General features: G+C 40.4%; 1 pseudogene; it reads right to left on the bottom strand.

Annotated features, from left to right (window-relative positions):
- Positions 1-2,246: 2,246 nt before the first annotated feature.
- On the bottom strand, positions 2,247-2,366 carry LOC123460536 (annotated as a pseudogene).
- Positions 2,367-5,593: the final 3,227 nt, after the last annotated feature.

Below are 5,593 nucleotides of genomic sequence, written 5' to 3'. Positions count from 1 at the left end.
TGTAGTGTACATTAAGAAAAGGAACAATGTAGCAATTTTTTTTTTCTTAACAAGCATAGAGATACCATTAGAAGAGTTAACTGGGGAGAGGGTTACTTTCAGAAACTGACGTCTTGGTCAAACCCTTAACTTATGAAGAGTGAGAGGACTCAGTCTGCTCGCAGGATGCTTTCTCTGTCATACTCTTCACTTGGCCACATCCTAAACCCTACTGTGGTTAACAGAGCTCAGACTAAGCTAAGGAGCTGCCTATTCTTAATTTATTTTGATGTCTGTCTTTAGAGCATAAATTCTACACATGTGGAGAAAGTCTTCATATTTCAGTGCCTCCCACTTTGCACCCAGAGGAGAAAGAACATTACAGCATGGAAAGCATTTACAACAGAGAGACAAAGGCTCAGGTCTGTGTAACAAGCTTTAACCAATGTGCCTTAAGTAGGCTTCCCATGCTTTGCTGCTTCTCAGCAGATGACGTGTTCATATGTGAAGTCTCATTGTAGCGAGCAACACAGCTAGTGATTCTTCAGGGCAATAACCACACAAACTAGTCAAGAAAAGTGCAAAGGAACCTGGATGCAAAATAAGTAGAAGGGTCAAATCTGAAGAAAATGTCCTCAGCACAGTGGACACTGATGGGGCCTTACAAGAACGGCAGACGGTTTGTGCCATCTAGGTGAAATGTCGTCTGTGGTGTCAGTCAGTCTTCTGAGGATTGAGAACTTATCTGAGTTCCTTGGAGGATTAGTTTTGTTAAGTGCAAGGAAACGTAGCCTTTCATTTTGTATTCTCTCAAATGCCTTCAACTTAATACACTAAAGCAGTGTCTTTGAGTAATAGTCCTGAACTACAAACTATGTGGTCATCTAAAAATGCTCATATAGAACATTTCATAGTCACTTATTTACTAATGGTCATTAGGAATTAAGATTACTAAAGATTTTTTATGTGTATATTCACATGTAGTATGTATAGGCTCATATAAGTGCAGGTACATGTGTATGTACATATATGTAGAGGCCAGAAGACAACCTTGGGTATTGGTCCTTTGGCTACATCAGACATTCACCTTTGTGGTTTGTTTTTTGGAGACAGGGTATCTCACTGGCCTGGATCTCTCAACTTGTCAAAAAAAGTTAGACTGACTAAATAGCAGCTAGTCCCAAGGATCTGCCTGTCACTACCTCCCCAGTGCTCAGATTATAATTGAACACCACAGTGTCATGCGTTTGTATGTGTGTGTACATGCACACCTGGCCTTTTGTGTGTGCATATATGGTTTCTGGGGATTAAAATCAGATCCTCATATTTGCAAGGCAAACACTTACTGACTGAGCTGTCTGAAGCCCTGAAAGACATATTTTTAAGGAAAATGTAGTGGTGGGCCTAAAGTATAGTGATCAATTATCCTAAATGGAGAGAAGAAAAATATACAACAAATAGCTGAAGAATCAAAAGATTGTACATTTGATGAGATGAATCTTACAAAAATGCTCAAACTGGCTGAAATTAAAGGGGGTTAAAACCTTTTCTAGGAATGAAGCATTAGTAGAAAAGTATGTATTTCAGAAATTTATAATTTGGCCCTCTATGTTAAAACAAGTGTCTCTTCATAAAGGGTGGAGAAAGGAAGGGAGGAGGATACTTAATAGTTGATATTATATAAATGTAATTACAATGATTGTAATGGGGAGGTAATATGATGGAGAATGGAATTTCAAACGGGAAAGTGTGGGGGTGGGGAGGGAGGGAATTACCATGGGATATATTTTATAATCATGGAAAATGTTAATAAAAATTAAAAAAAAAAAGTGTCTCTTGAAAAATTCATCTGCTTTTAAAAATAAGCAAGCTTTTCTTCAGGAAAAATGAATCTTTGTTAAAGATCCAAGGTCTTTTCACTCTGTGTGGAATTTTTACATTACTTTTTGAGTTCTTGTCATTTTGGTCAAGTGAATGATTATTGTGCATTGCTCATTATCTTATTAAATCAAGAGTTATGAACCTTGAATATTCTGACAGACTTTCAAATATCAAGTTCTAGGCTTGGACTTTTAGTTTGTTTTGTTTTATGTTTTTTTATTAAGAACTTTATTGTATGTGCATATTGTAAATTGATCATATTCCCACCAGGTTATATTCTTATGTTCCCTCTCCTCTGCCCCCACTCCAATGAGAGTCTTAACTGGGGGATATTCACTGTGGGGTCATGAATGCACCCGTCCTTTAGAAACTCAAGATTTTTGTATCATATTCCTTCTTATATGGATCAAAACTCATACCAAACAAGGGGCTCTGGGTTGCAAGAGAATTTACTTTTGCATCTATCCTGAATTTCATACTTTTGACTTCAAAATTACTTTGGCGCAGTCCAGGAGGACATCCAGAACATCTTAAAAAGACACTGGCTGGTTAAGCTTATTTGTTATTGATAGGGGATGCTAGGCAGGAAGAAAGCAACAATAGATCCCTCTGTACCATCTCCTTCCCAGGTTTTCATTTGGGACACCACTATATTGGTGTATCAGCTTCCTGTGAGATAAATGGCATGATCAGTGGTATAAAGAAAACTTGAGTAATTAAAAAGAAGACAGATTTCGGGGCTGGAGAGATGGCTTAGCGGTTAAGCGCTTGCCTGTGAAGCCTAAGGACCCCAGTTCGAGGCTCGGTTCCCCAGGTCCCACGTTAGCCAGATGCACAAGGGGGCGCACGCGTCTGGAGTTTGTTTGCAGAGGCTGGAAGCCCTGGTGCGCCCATTCTCTCTATCTCCTTCTATCTGTCTTTCTTTCTCTGTCGCTCTCAAATAAATAAATTAAAAATTTTAAAAAAAAAAAAAGAAGACAGATTTCGGTACAACCACTTTAGAAAGCAATATGGAGACTCCTGAAAAAGCTGACTATAGAGATATCAACATACCCTGTTATACCCTTACTGGGCATCTACCCTAAAACCTTCAAACCACAGGCCAGAGAGATTTGCTCAGCCATGTTTGTAGCGGCTCAATTCATAATAGCTAAAAGCTGAATCAACCCAGATGTCCATCACTAGAAGAATAAATAACTAAGATGTGGTATACCTACACAATGGAATTCTATACAGCAGTAAGAAAAAATGACACAAAGAAATTTGAGGAAAAATGGTTGAACCTGGAACAGATCATTCTCAGTGAACTTACCCAATCACAGAAAAAAAATCGACACATAGTCTCACTCATCTACAACACCTAACCTGAATCTACCCAAGATACCTTACATACCCAGCAAGCATCTCGTGGACTAGACACTACATGAATTGGGAGGGAGGGGAGAGCATCGAAGGGGTGGGAAACACTAATCAGGACCCAAATGGCAATGGTACCATAAAATTCTACTTCCTAAAAGGCAGACCAAATAGCTGAAACTTCACTAGACCCTTACAGGAAACACCTGAACCACAAGACACTGGAGAGGGTAGGATCAAGACTAACCTAAATCTTCTACATCTTCCCTCCCTCCATCTCCACCTCCCCCCCCCCTCCTCTCTAACTCTTGTATATTAGTTATGTTTTTCCTCATTTTTTTAGTGGGCACTGACCTGTAACCCCCACTACCAGAATGGGGCTATCATCCACAATGAGCTTTTGATCAGAGAAACCTACAAGGTTTCCTAAAACAATGACAGACTTTTGTCAGAGTACTTGATGGCCCACCAAAAGTCAGTGGTAAGACCGTATTGCTGAAGACTTCATATGCAGCTGACAGGTAAAATCGAACGGCATGGCTGGAAGCCAGGAGTCAGTCCCCAGACAGTCAGCGTGTCTAGTGCCAGAAGGTGCTACATGGGCGACTGGGGAAAATGACCAATATCTGTCCAAGCAACTCATGGTCTAACCTAATTAGCAACAAATAACCTGGTGTGATGCCCACACAAGTGCAATAGTGGCACATAGCCATGGTGTGGAACCAACTGCTCTTGATTTAACTGATCCCCTCAGTGGTATGAGACCCATATCTGGAGCTGGGAAACAAGTCAGAACCATATTCAAACATAAGCCCACTCTCCAATATCAAGCTACCATTAACCATGGGGTACAAGAGGGCCTATACCTATTAAACTCTCTATCAAAAAAGTAAGTGTTATCTCAATTTTACGGGTGCTAACTTACTCTCCGTTGGAGAATCTGCTTTTCTTTTTCAGATAGATGCAGATCCTAAGGAGAGAGCTGCCCCAACATATCTCAAAAGGGGCCCAACTGAAACTAAAGAAAATTGGCAAAACAAGCAAGGGTGCTTTTTTCCTGATGAACCGGATACCAGCACAACGGGGAAGGAGACCAACACAGAGAAAAATCAACTCCTACCAAATCAGAGAGCCAGAACCTCAGAGGCCCCCAACACCTCAGCTCTGAAGCAGACCAAAAATGAACCCAACATGGCTTAGGGAAATTTTGTGGAAGAGGGGGTGGAAAGAATGTCAGAGTCACATGTTGGGTTATGATATGCAGAGACATTTATCATACCAATAATTGTGGACTAACTCCACAATGCACAACACATTTACATCAACAAGGAGGGTCCATTAGGAGGGGGTAGATCATGGATGAACCTGAACAATGGTACCAAACTGCCTGTATTTGCTGAAAAGAAAACTAATAAATTAAATTTTAAAAAAAGAAGAAGAAGACAGATTTCAAACACTGTAATGGAAAGTTCCCAAGCTGCTTGCAACTCATCTTTGAGCACCAGCCTTTCTAGGCCAAATGAAAACTCAACTGGCTCTGGCCTTTCAGCCACTGGTGACCCACAGGTTTCTGGGGACCAACTGCAACTTAAAGATGGGCCAATGGCAGGGGCTTTAAGTTGGCCCAAAACCAACAAAGTCAAAAGGCAAACTGTTAACAGCTGATGCTCTCATTTATTCCTTCCTGGCCAAAAGCACACTAATGACAATAGCATAGTCATTCCTTCTTATCTCAGGTACATGCTGGGTTCTGGGACACTCAGAAGGACTCCTAGCTGACTATAAGATTAGCCAACTAATATTGAGGTTAAATATTTCCTCCCCTTGGGTAGCCCAAAAGGGTAAATACAACCTTGCTGTCACTCCAAGGCTGATGTCACTCTAGGAGGGGGGCCATTTTGTAACCATTCAATAAGAATTACAAGGAATAAAGTCCCAGGCCCCTCTTTCTCTTTTCCAGGTATACTTACCTTGCCCTCTGGTATCTAGGCTCACTGTACTCTAATAAAATCAAAACTTGCTTTCTCCTATTTCTATCTCCCTTCTCCTAGCAGCTACTGATTGTCAGCTTATCTACCTTGACTGGGTTTTGCTCTCTGACTTCATTACATTACCTGAATTCTCTTCTAAATATGTTTCTAAACCCTTTTATTAACAAGACAAGAGCCTGCAGAAGGGATTTTGAGCTCACATAGCATTGTGTTACATTGTATGGGAAGCATTTCTAATACTAGGTGAGGCTGAATCTTCCTGGAATTCTATTCAGATGAATGAGTCATTGATACCATTCAAAATGAGTTTGGTAAATCTGACAGCCTTTACATAATGCTAGCAGTCATAATTCTAACTTATCTAAAATGCAGACAACAGAAATAAT

This window comes from Jaculus jaculus, chromosome 4, assembly GCF_020740685.1.
Source record: "Jaculus jaculus isolate mJacJac1 chromosome 4, mJacJac1.mat.Y.cur, whole genome shotgun sequence".
In the NCBI taxonomy this organism is placed as follows: domain Eukaryota; kingdom Metazoa; phylum Chordata; class Mammalia; order Rodentia; family Dipodidae; genus Jaculus; species Jaculus jaculus.
This window is presented reverse-complemented; position numbering and strand designations above follow the sequence as displayed.